Raw genomic sequence first — 13,799 nt, forward strand, 5'->3', positions numbered from 1 at the left:
ACACATAATTATTTCAGTAGGTAATTATAAAAAATAAGATTATCTTTTAAAATCTAACGATAGTACCACACAATCACACATAAAATGGTAATAAATTCTTAATTTCTGAAATTTGGTTCTGAATGGAATACTGTTATTCTGTGCCAAATAATGTTATGATTTCTCTATAAAGGTGTAATGTAAGCTTGTGAGGTTTATTCTTCATTGCTTACAGTACTTCACATATATTTAATATTAAAGAAAGCTAACAAGTTACTCGTTTCTTCTTCCTAAATTGATTGTGACTTTCTTTGAACTTCTTTGTGGAACTGTAATTTAGGGATATAATTCATTTTATTTATTGTATGCTCCCTGGTGACTCAATTAGGTTTTAAGGACTGGTTGCAAATAAGCAGAGTTGCAGTCACTAATACTACATATTATAATAACCAGTTTGGTCTCATATTGCTGTCATCATTTTCAGATATTTTCTATAGGTGTCTAGGATATAGATTCAAAGTTAGGCTCTAAACCAGATATGCTTTTTGTTAGATGTACTATGTATTTTCGAAATCTGTCACTACTTAGAGAAGTGATTTGAGTATCTCAACTATTCAGAATTAGATTTTACAGAAAAAATAATGGAAGTAATTATCAAACAATAAATTGTCCCCTTTTCTTCAAGTCTTCCTGACTGTCCTTTTTTAGAGTGTGGTTGTTTTCTCTGCCCTCCCCTAAATTATCCATACTCACTGTCACCCTTTCCTCTTTAAATTTTTTCTCCTTTATCACTTAAAACATGGTATATAATTTATTTATTTTGTGTTACATTTGTTTGTCTTTTGCCAGGACCCCAGTAGGATATAAGCACTTCACAAAGTGATTTTTTTGTATCTGTTTTAGTCCCTGATACATTCCTGTTTCATAGAGAAGGGCCTGACACAAAAGATTTGATCACTGTGGTGTCAGTGATACTTAAAAGTATAAATTTAGGAAATCTTATATTTTTATTCCTGTCTCTTAATATTTTTCTAAAATAATATTCCTTGGGTAAAAATAATGAAGCACTGCTTTTTGTTATTGTTTATTATTTGCTAATATATATGAAAAATAACCTCCTTATGAAATGTTTTAGCTTGTTTGTGTAGGGGAAGGAAATACAATTTTTCCTCTCCTGTTCTGAGCCCCTCTTTGGCTGAGGTCCCTGTAATAAAAGAGAGTAACAAAAGAAAACCAAATCTGTTAACATGTATACCTCATGTATACATGGAAGATACTCAGGAAAGAAAAAAAAAAAAAAAAGAACAACACTTAGAAGTGGCTTAGACCTCAGGCTTAGGTACCAGCTTCTGTTAAAGACAAAAAGAAAAGTACTGAGGGAAAATCAGTTATGTGGAGGTGACCAGGAGAAGGAAAGTTTAAGTTTACTATGCAGGTAGAATTTAGCGGGTACCTTTGCAGTTGATAAGGAGCTAAAGTTGTCTCCAGGGGTTAACCTTTGTTCTTCCTGGTAGAGAAAGGAGAAGGGACACCTTTGTAAATTTAGGTCCTGCTTTTAGGGAGATGGGAGAAGGCAGAGAACTTTTCTTATATCTGCTTCATCTCATCTCTGCTCTATCTCAGTGCCTGCAGCTTAAATTCTTAGGCCAAAGTGGCATATTAGAGTGTCATATTCTCTCATCCTTCATTCTGTCATCTTCTTAACCGTTTCAGTCTTTGATAAATCATGAAACTCTAATCCCTTCACATGTAGTTTATTGGAGTAAGCTCCAAGAAAGTTTGCACTAACAGTGACAACAACATGGATGCCATCTGTTGCTAACTGAACATATGCTGGGCACTAGACTTCACAAATGAGTACTTTAGGCCATTAGATGAACATTGCTAAAGCACATTGATTTTAGTCAAAGTATCAATGTATGTGGACCTAAGTTATCTCCAGTCCAGTGGGAAATCCTAAGTAGCCCTCCACTAATACCCCCATTGTAATCTTCAGTTGCATCCTGAGACTGCTGCTTTGCAGAGAAGCTCCATGTTAGTGTATCTGTACTGCCCCTTGTCCCCTATGGATGTGCTGCTTTTGCTTCTTCCATCCCACCCAGAATTGCTATCAAAACATGCTCATCGTCAAACGCCACCTAATCTGCCATCCCTCTGAAATGCATCATTTACTTACATTAGAAATTCTTTTTTCCTTTACCTACTTATAAACATGTAGTTATCCCATTTACGTATCTGCATTCCTTTATCATCATAATCCTTAAATATACATTTGTCAAATTCTTACCATTGAGTTTTTCATCTTTACACTTACATACAGCTGGTCCTCAATAAATGTTTTCTTAAAAGATTATAAAGACACTAGGAGATGTTTTCTTAAATTGGATTATCTTAATTCTTTCCATTTATTTTTTCTCACTAGTTAGAAGAGTAATAGGATCAACATGTCCCTGTTTATTTAGCATAAACCAGTTAGTAACCTTAACATGACAGGAACATTTATTTTAAGGTTCAGATTAGACTGGAAAGAAATTTTCTCTGTTGATTTTAGGCAATTTTTTATCCTGTTCCACATTGTTGTATTACTGTTTTGTAGGTAGAGAATGGCATGGCCAGTAGGTAGAGGTCCTGTAATGGCCCAGAGGAACACATTAAGAAAACAGAATTTTCTATATTTTTAAAAGAAAAAAACTTTACCTTTGTATGTTAATGAAAAATACATACATTGAAAGTGTATATAACTTTTAATGTATGTATTTTAGCTTTTCAGGACCTTATCTTTTCAGCACCTTATCAAAAGTTACAGAAATGATGAGACTTATACCTATAACCAAGATATTAAAAAAGATGAATTTTGTCCCAAACTCTCCACCCTCTTCTGTTTTAAAAAATATAATTTTTTCTTACATTTGAAGAAAGTATTAGGATTGCATGGAAAAAATCATGAAAGTCTTGGAAACACATGAGGCTTCTTGGACAAAATCAATTGCTTGTATGTGCTCTTGGCCAGAGATGTGGATCCAGCTTTAGACTAATGTGAGATGTTAATCACTAAGCAGTGTAGACAAAGGCAGGTTAGAGGGGCAGGTTAAAGTCATCCCTTGGTATATAGCTCTCTTCTTGTTTTAAATTTTAACATCTTTTAGAAAAACATCCCTTCCTGCATTCTTTTATGCTTAATGTCAACATATACTGAAACAGAAAACTGTGGTTTAAGTTTTGTTTTAATGAATTGATCTGCATAATAATGTGTTTTCCTGTTACTGAACAAAATAGAAGATTAACTTTGCTTTATAACATCAACTGGTTACTGGCAAAGAATTATAATTTAAATAATGCTTGTCCATTAGAATAATAATAGTGAATAGGTTTTTTTTTTTTGATAATAGATGTGCTTAAATTTCAAGATACAACTTGAAAATTAGCACTGTCCTTCTTTGGTAATTTCTTCATATGTTAGCCTATATTTCTGAAAAGAAATTACCATGTAGTATTTGTGTTTTTGAGAATAGCTATAATTAGGCTATTTATCTCTTTCAGTGGAATACAATGACAGAATGAGTATCTTATGAATATTTATATAGGAATTTTGTAATTTGGCAGTAATTCTTGATGACCAGTGCACATTTAGTGGAGTAAGGGTATGAAACAGTATTTTTATTGTGTTTTTCATACTTGTAACATAATTGAGTAACCATTTATATTTTAAAGATATATTTTTAGGTAGGTGCTACACATAAATAACAACTAATTGAATGCTAACTTTTCATTTTTCCTGAAGTAGTTTCAAAAATGTTTTGCTTCAACTATTTGATTTGTCATAGTTGGTTTGAGAAACTATTAAAATTGTTTATAAAGAATTATTTCAATGTAAAGTGAGTTAACTTTGTTAATACTTTAAAATTATATTCAGAATGTCTCTATGGTTTCTAGAAATAGTTGGGTTTCTAAAAAAAAAAGTTAAATTCTGAATGATGGTGAGTTCTTTCATGCTGGACTTTAAAAATTTGCTGTCTTTCCTGTAACATGGGAGTTTTTAATGGGTTTTGGCTTTGTTATATCTAGTTTTATACCTTTTAGGCATAATGTTGTGAGATCAGAGAGCAGATATTTTACAAATGAGGAAAAATAATAGACTAAGTAGCAGAAGCCAGAATTAAAATGGTGGATCTCATAATGTGATTGAGAGTCATTCAGAGACTTAAGTTGATAATAATTACACAAAATATTTTAAAATACATATTTATAAAGTTTAGACATAAATATTAGTAATGGGTTAGTATTTGGTCATTAATGCTAAAATCTATTTTAAATTTTTGACAGAAATTCCAGGAAATCTTAGGGCCCTGAGCAGTCTATGAATTCAAGTTGGTACCTACTGTTTTCTGCATGGAGATTGACTAATTAAATAAGGCTGAAATGTCATGAAAGCTCCATAACCTTGACAAACATAATCTTTTTAAATAAAATGACTAATGCCTAATAAGACCCTAGAGGTTTAAAGATACTGTTTTTCTCTATTATCTGATTCCTCTCATTATTCTTTGAAATATGAATCTTTGACTTTTTCTTTCAGCTTTTGCTTTTGAAGTTTCTGATCTTTAAATTATTAATAAGTTCTCATTATGAAAATCGAGAGTATTATAAAAAAATAGGTATCAATAAATGCTACCCCTTTGTAGTTTTCATGTCAAAGAGAGAGAGCACATATTTAAGCAAACTGTCTTCTTATAGGTAAAAGATTAAAGAGAATGCTGTTGAAACAAGCTGTAAAGTTAGGAGAAATAGGAGATGCAGAACATTCAATGCCAGGCTTGTCATTCATGCTATAAGTAGAGAGATTGAAAGGCCACTGAGAACTGAATGGCCTATTCTTGCATCAATAAAATACCATATAAATACCATACAAAAGCTACGTACATACACACAGTTTAACACAGAGAATGGGTCTATGTACATTCCTGAGACCACCTTACCTGTCTCTTGTGAAACCTGTATGCAGGTCAAGAAGCAATAGATCCAGACATGAAACAATGGACTGAATCAAAACTGTGAAAGGAGTACATCAAGGTTGTATATTGTCACCCTGCTTATTTAACTTATATACAGAGTACATCATGCGAAATGCCCTGCTGGATGAAGCACAAGCTGGAATCAAGATTGCCAGGAGAAATATCAGTAACCTCAGATATGCAGATAATACCACCCTTATGGCACCAAGTGAAGAGAAATTAAATAGCTTCTGGATGAAGGTTAAAGAGGAGAATGAAAAATCAGGCTTTAAAACTCAGCATTCGAAAACAAAGATAATGGCATCTGGTCCCATCACTTCATCGCACATAGATAGGGAAACGGTGGAAACAGGGACAGACTTTGTTTTCTTAGGCTCCAAAATCACTGTCGATGGTGACTGCAGCCATGAAATTAAAAGATGCCTGCTCCTTGGAAGAAAAACTGACAAACCTAGGCAGTATATTAAAAAGTAGAGACATTACTTTGCCCACAAAGTTTGGTACAGTCAAGGCTATGTTTTTTCCAGTAGTCATGTATGGATGTGAGAGCTGGACAATAAAAAAGGTTGAGCGCCAAAGAATTGATGCCTTAGAACTGTGGTGCTAAGGAAGACTCTTGAGAGTCTCTTGGAAGGCAGGGAGATCAAACCAATCAGTCCTAAAGGAAATCAACCCTGAATATTCACTGGAAGGACTGATGCTGAAGCTGAAACTCCAATACTTTGGCCACCTGATGCAAAGAGCCAACTCTTTGGAAAAGACTGTGATGCTGGGAAAGATTGAAGGCGGGAGGAGAAGGGGACAACAGTGGATGAGATGGTTGGATGGCATCACCAATTCAATGGACATGAGTTTGAGCAAACTCTGGGAGATTGTGAAGGACAGGAAAGCCTGGCATGCTACAGTTCGTGGGGTCTCAAAGAGTCAGACACTATTGAGCAACTGAACAACAATGTTCCTGAGATGATACCATAAAGATGACAGTGAAACAGAAGTAAAGAGAGTTTCAGGGTTAAGATGATGGCCTGATATACATCTGCCTTCCTTCTTGTTAAATACTCATAGAGATTCATCGAAATGCAAAGCTAGCAGCAGAATTACAAAGTAAAGCTAACTAAGCCCAAATCATCCCAAAGCACAGGAGATTGTTAACTGCTATTATTCATATAATATTAACATCTGAATTTATTGAAATGGACATTGGCATATAGTTTCTTTGTTCTTCTGAGCTTCCTCACAATTTTCTTTTAAGTTTCCATCAGTATGCTTACATCTGTTTTACTTCTCATGTCCTATGTCTCATCTTACCAGAGGTCTCCTGTTCTTCCTCATGCTATCAAGATTGTATAGAGCTATTAGTGGGATGAGTGATAGTCGCTTAGTCATGTCTGACTCTGCTACCTCATGGACTGTAGCCCACCAGGCTTCTCTCTCCATGGATTCTCCAGGCAAGAATACTGGAGTGGGTTGCCATTTCCTTCTCCAGGAGATCTTCCTGACCCAGGGAGCAAACACAGGCCTCCAGCATTGCAGGCACATTCTTTACCATCTGAGTCACTATGGAAGCCTGGGAAAGACAAGCTAAATGATAACAGATTCCATTGTTGGTCCCAAACATGAAAAACAATGGTTCTTTCTGTAAAACAGCATTAAATAATGTTTCAGAAGGATTAGCTTCATGCCCATTGTTACTTCTTCCACTTCCACAAAGTTATAAAGTTTTTTTTTTAATAACTTTGGAACCCTATAACGTTAGATGACTGTTACCAGGACTTCAACTTTTCCTCATTTGTAAAATTGCAAGGGAGGTTTAAATGGTTTCTGTTCTGACGCCACATTAAACTCTGCTGCCCTTAGAGCTGTCTGGTGAAATAGTCGGGGGTGTTTGGGCTGTGGAACTATGCATCATACCACAGGGGATGAATTCCCACCCCACCCCCTGCCTCAGGACCCTTGGTAGTTTCTGGATTCCTTTTGGCTGTCACAAGGTGGGGGCACGCGCTCTCTACTGGCCCCTAGTGTTCAAGGCCAGGCATGGCGTGCAGCCTCTGGCAGTGCAGCGCCTATGGCTCACTAGGAGGAAGCACCTGGCCCGAAGGTCAGCGTTGAGGAGAAGCTGTGTTTCAGAGCTGTGAGAACCTTAAATATAATTTTATTTCCCTATTTTGCATCCCAGAAAACCATCCCATGTAGCATTTATACCGAAAAGATGACTTTCTTTTAAAAATTATTTTTTTAGAAATTGAAGTAACCCGAGTGCATAGGATCACACTGATCTATGGTTTAATGTTTGGGATGGCTGTGTATATTGAATGCCGTCACTAAATATGATTTATATGTCAGTGCTTAGGCTACAGTTGTTTCCTGTAATCTGTCTTAGTAAATAAACTTGGCTTAACCTCGAACATTTTGTATATGCTTAAAAAGAGGTGCTTACATAACAGAGTAAAAATGACTCTCAGGCTCACAGAGTCATTTTTATGTCTTTGTCCTGAAATGTCCAGCAAAGAGAAACAGAAGGAAAGGAAACAGGGTTGGTTTCTTCCCAAGTTCTGCCTCTTACCAGCTGTGTCCTTGGGGGGAAGTTACTTGGTGCCTCTTTTCTTATATAAAACGAGTCTAATACTGCTTTTCTCACCTTGTGTTTGTGAGATAAAGTATGACAGTAAATGTATAAGCACTTCTAAAAGTTGAAGACACTCCAGTCTTAGTTTGGGTTCCTCCCAAAACAGACCCCGAGACAACAGCTGAGTTCAAAGTAGTTCATAGGGAGGAAGGAAACGTGGGAGATGGGTGGGAAACTGGGTTCCGGACGGGAGGGCAGTCAAAAAGGATGCCTGTCCTAGCAGTGAGCGAATACTGAAGCCAAATACTGCTCAGGGGCCTCTGGGAGCCAGTGTAGAGCACACCCAGTGATCTTCCTGTCCAAGTGGCGAGGGGACCTAAGCTCAACACCAGCTCTCACCAGTCATTGTTTGAGTGCTGTTCCCTGGAGAAGGCATTACTTGCCCGCATTGGTGGACCTCAGGTATTAAAGCCCCCCAGACACAGAAACGCAGGTGCTGCTGGGGGAAGTGGGGCTGGGCTACCAGGTGGTACCCTTGTAGATGGCTTGCACCACCACCTCCAATAATGCTCTAAGTTTATTCTTTGTTAGTAGATTCCAAAGCAGAGGAGAAAATCATGAAGAGACCTAGTTTTCAATTGGTGTTTTTAATATACCATTCTTTGAAAAAAAATGACAAATAATAAAAATGTCTCACCAATTATGGATAATTTTTTAAAGTCAATGTAGTGTTTGTCTTGTAGACAGTCTTCTAGGGAAAAGCGTAAACATTTATTCACACTTACAAATATCTATCAGAAATGGTTTGAAATGGTTTTAGCCTATATTTTGTTCCCTTATAGAAGATTGGTTACTGATGCTGTTAAGGGGGCCTGTGTTTTGCATTGTATTGTCCAGAAGGGGACTGCATTGCAGGCTTCTCAGCCATCTACCCACACTGCTCATTTGCCCTGGGATCAGCATATATATACTCCTTGGGAAACACTGGGCAGAGTGGTGCAGAGTTCATGGCCATCAACAGAATCAACATATAATGGGCCTGTGTCAGCTCTGAACTTCTGATTTAGCTTTAATAGTCCCGTTTTCTAACTGAACTGAGATAATTGGATCAGACAAGCTTAAAAGACCGAGGCATACGCTGTTGCGTCTGCATTTAGCTATCAGCTTAGCAAATATGTACTCGTAAGGCTGGTGACCATTCCCATTTTCATATATTAATTGTAAAATAAAACCTGTCTGCAGGATCTAAAAATGTTATCAGAGTTTCACTGCATTGAACTGACATGTAAATGAACACGAAGAATGGAAAGAAAATTAACACTGCAGGCAGGGTGACACTACGCTGGTCTGCCCGTTTGTTCTGTTTGTCTTTATTAAGCTGCTATATAATGGCCAAGTCAAGTACTAATGGCCTACCTAACAGCATGAAAGTCATCGCAAAAACAGTCATTACTGTGTAGCTAAAGGGAATCTATATAACTGTATGGTTACATGGAACATTAAGACAATTGCTGTTAAAAAAAAAACAACAAAAAAACAATAATCTCAAATAACACGCATTCAGTAAAATAAAGCTTGTGCCTAGATGATAACTCCCACCATAAACAAATGTACTGGCCTCTTGTGTTTAGGATTTGGCTTTTAGCTGCTGCCTGAGGAATGCTGTCGTTTTACCATATACACTCCCAATATTTCACTGTATTAGACTTCAGTTATGAATGTAACCAAGAGCTGTGTTCCACATACACATGCAAAAGCATTTTGTTGCAAAAATGCCTGCTCTTGTTAATGATAAGGTAGCACTTTTTCTGTGTCAGGTAGTCTCATACTTTCTACAGTGCTGTACACACACTCTCATGCCTTAGAAATTCCACATATGCCACCTCTTTGAGGAACATGTGTTTAGTCCTAAATTGAAAAATGTATAGGCTTATTTAAACTAACACAGTTAATCTGATCTAGGATATTCAGTAGTTTTATTCCCATCTCTATACCACCAGCAAAGAGAATGTCAACATGTAATGACAAATTTTAAACAGAAATATCAGGAAGATAATATAAAGGTATGCAGAAAACTTACAGGACAGTTTGGCATTGCAATTCTGCCTTTTTATGTATTTACTCCTTAATTTTTCCATCCAATAAATGTTTGTTGAGGGCCCATTAAGTGGCAGGTACTGTATTTGCCCTCATAGTACAGCTACATCACAGAACTGATAGACCAGTGGAGAGATGCAGCGTGAATCTAGTTTACCCAATGTCTCAGTCAATAAAGCTTTGCATTGTATTAGAAACTGAATTGTTTTTTTAAACTGTTGCCTCAGTTCCCTGGTTGCTATGACCTTGCATCTTTTTCTTGACAAGCTTTGCCTTTTTATTTCTTTTGGTGTTTAACACTTTTTGTGTCTAGTTGGCCATTGGTAAAGGTTCTTGCCATTGTCTTTAGCACCTACTGCTTCTCTCTGCTGTCTCTACACCTGGCTTTGACTTTCATCAAGTATGCATTCTTGATACTAAATTCACTCATCTACACCAGCTTCTGAAGCCAATCCAAACTGTTCCTTTACTGTCTTTTAACTGTTGTTGCTAACAGTCCTGACAATTAATTAAAGAAGGGCCATGTGAGTGATTTGTAAGGAAGGAAATGGCAGCCCACTCCAGTATTCTTGCCTGGAGAATCTCATGGGCAGAGGAGCCTGGCAGGCTACAGACTGAGATCACGAGAGGTGGACACGGCTTAGTGACTAAACCACCACTACCATGTGATTTGTACCCTCACCGTCTATCAAAACATTTCACACAGGCTATGTATGTATTAAATAAAAACAAATCTGAATAGATAAATCTTTCTTTGCAAATAGAAACTCAAGTTTATTTTCAGTCTTTCAAAAATATTAACTGTGTGGGAAAAAAGTAGTTTCCTTCCTAAGATTTGTTTGTATTTTGTAATTAAAATCTTTAAAGCACATACCCAAAGGGATTATAGAACTACAAAATGAGAGTGTTTTACGATGTCAAACTTCATCTAACACTGAGAATCCAGAATAAATGTGATTTCTGAGAAAAGAGTAAAAAAGCAAAGGCACGGAGAATTGACTCACACAAAAAAAGGGATAAGTTATTTGCTGACTGGTTGGCATTATTTAAATTTTTTCCAGTTTTGGTAAATTATTTAGTATATTGTAAAGAATAATGTACTAAATAAATAGACCCCTGTGGTCATTAAAAACCAAGGAAATTATTTTCATACTATCAATAAAATTGAATTAAATTATATTAAACATAATTCATAATAAGCATATATATTCTAATTTGAAAAAAATGCATTTAGAGTTGTATCTCTCCAACCTCAAAATAAGACCATGTAAATTTCAGTAAGTCATAATATGTCTTACTCATTGTGTATTTTCCAGTATCATCATATTTTGATTCTCTAAAATGCCAATCAGTGATTTAAAAAGAATTAATTTTATAAGCTTGCATGAAATTTAGTAGTCCAAAATTATTTTAGTATTCATATTCATATCACCTTTCCATATAAAGATTAGGAGCCATGAGAAAATTGTGTAAAATTTAAGTATTAGGTTACATTAAAAGAAGTTTTAGTGTTTCTATATGTTTAATGTTTCCTCCCCATAAAATCTTAAGCACTACATCAAATGTGTCACATATACTTACCGAAACAGAGAATCAAAATATACTTTGTCCCTCATATAAAAAAGAATGGCACAGTGTGATTTGGTCACATATGCTAAAATTTGTGAATGATTAAAAACTGTAAGAGAAGGAAACAATAGGTCTGCATTGGAGAAATGCGCAATTATTTTGGAGACATCATGCTAAATATTTTGAAGTAACAATAAAATCATTGTCTCTCTCTGTGTGTGTTCCACTTCCTGCATTCTCTCTAACTCATTTCTTCCCTCCCCCTAAATATTATTATTAAACTTTTGGTGTCATTTTAGCTAAATAGTAAAATAGCCCAAGGAATAGGACTCACGTAGGAAAACCAGTCTGATGTATTTTGTTAAATTCTTGTTAACAATGAAGACATTGCACATTTTCTTTTACTGAAAATATTATCATTGTGGAATGGCATTCCTCCTTTTCTATACTTGTAAAACCCGTGTTGTTTTTTTGAATGAAGTCTTTTTTATCTTGGATGAATACAGAGTTTTCCAATTCTGAATGGCCACGGTAGTTATTTGTCGTATTCATTTTTTTCAATCTTAAATATTTTTGCATAATCATGTCCACTCAGAAAATGAAATTACCTTGGACACAGAATTGAAATGTTACTTATCTTTGTAATTCTTTTTTTATAAGATTTATACAGACTTGAATGAATGACTAGAATGAGCCAAAGAACATTCACACAAAATGATCAAACCTGATGGATTCTGTACATTTTATTCTGTATTTGGGCTGATAAGGCTGTCTGTGTTCTAGCTATTTATAACATGCAAAGTTTTTCTTTTGGCCTGTTCTTAGGTTAATATGAGAAAATAATGCTTTAATTTTGTTCTACTTACTCACTAGAAGACCGTTGACTGCATATTAGTATACAAATGATTATTTATGAAATTATTTCTAGCTATATAATTATATATATAATTATATCTAATAGTCCATTGGTTTTACTTATATGAGTTGTAATTGTTTATTCCTTACCTTGCTAAAATTTAATCAATTTGAAAAATTGGGACTTGTCTGACTTGGATTTATTGTATTTTAAAATACAAAGTATACAGTGAAATATTACTCAGCCATAATGAAGAAAATTGAATCAGTTGTACAGACATACATGAACCTAGAGTCTGTCATAGTGAAGTAAGTCAGAAAGAGAAAAACAAATATCATATATTAACACACACGCATGAAACCTAGAAAAATGGTATTGATGAACCAGTTTGCAGGGCAGAATACACAGATGTAGAGAATAGACTTTTGGACACAGCGAGGGAACAAGAAGGTAGGACGAATGGAGAGAGTAGCATTGACATACCGACGCTGCCGTGTGTAAAACAGACAGCTAGAGGGCAGCTGCTGTGTAGCACAAGGAGCTCAGCTCGCTGCTTGGTGACCACCTAGAGGTGTGGGATGGACACTCCAGAGGGAAGGGATATATGCACACTTACAGCTGATTCACACTGTTGTACAGCAGAAACCAACACAACATTGTTAAGCAATTATCTTCCAATTAAGTAAAAAAAGAACAAAAGAACTCTCACAAAAAAGTACCATAAAATGTTTTAAAGCAGTTTTTAAATATTGCTTGCCTCTACTATAACTTCTGATCTTTTATCTGAGTGTAACTTTTTAAAAACTGTAATTTATACTACTATAAAGAAGCCTCATGCCTAAAATGAATCCTATAATAGATGTACTAGCAGAGTTGCTATGTTAATAATGCAAAGGTGCTTTAATTCTCTCCTGAAGAAACACTTACCGTGAAAAGCAACATTTTATTTCTGCCGAGAAACAGAATTATTGTGTCCTACATCAGATCTTGCAAGAATCCTTGAAAAGCTCTGAAAGTTAGGTAACATTATAGTTTTCTTTCATTCAAAGATAAAATAGTATTTTTTTTTTACATAAAGGGAACATTATGAAATAAGCAGTCACTAAGTATATTTTGTCTGAAATTTGATGTGCAATCTATAAACTTATTAAATCTTTAACGATTTCAGGTTTAAAATGTAAACTGTAAATCATCAGGAATGCTTTTCCCATTATATGAAATTGTAACACACCACTTGTTCTTATTTTGAGGTACATACCTGTCAGGTTCAATTTAATTGGATATGCAAACTAATACCTAAGGTTTCTACTCATTTCCTCAAAATTATATGGTACATGTTTTTTAAAATTTTAATAATACCTAAAATGTGTAAGATAACATATAGAATGCAATACCATTTTATTGTTCTTTGGAAGTCCTGCAACTGGTAACTTTATACAAACTATCTCAAGCCTCATATGAAAATGAAAAAGAAATGTTTCCATTATTATATATGTGATAATATCAGTTTAGTCACTCAGTTGTGTCCAACTCTTTCCGACCCCATGGACTGTGCTATGTCAGGCTTGCCTGTCCATCACCAACTCTCAGAGCCTCCTTAAACATGTCCATTGCGTCAGTGATGCCATCAAACCATCTCATCCTCTGTCATTCCCTTTTCCCGCCTTCAGTCTTTCCCAGCACCAGGGTCTTTTCAGTTCTTCTCTTCAGGTGGTCAGAG

General features: G+C 35.5%; 1 protein-coding gene across 4 annotated transcripts in view; it reads left to right on the top strand.

Moving 5' to 3' along the window:
* The window catches only part of TUSC3 (tumor suppressor candidate 3), a 240,898-nt gene that overhangs the window by 150,568 nt on the left and 76,531 nt on the right, over positions 1-13,799 (top strand). The window lies entirely within an intron of this gene.

This window comes from Capra hircus, chromosome 27, assembly GCF_001704415.2.
Source record: "Capra hircus breed San Clemente chromosome 27, ASM170441v1, whole genome shotgun sequence".
Lineage (NCBI taxonomy): Eukaryota > Metazoa > Chordata > Mammalia > Artiodactyla > Bovidae > Capra > Capra hircus.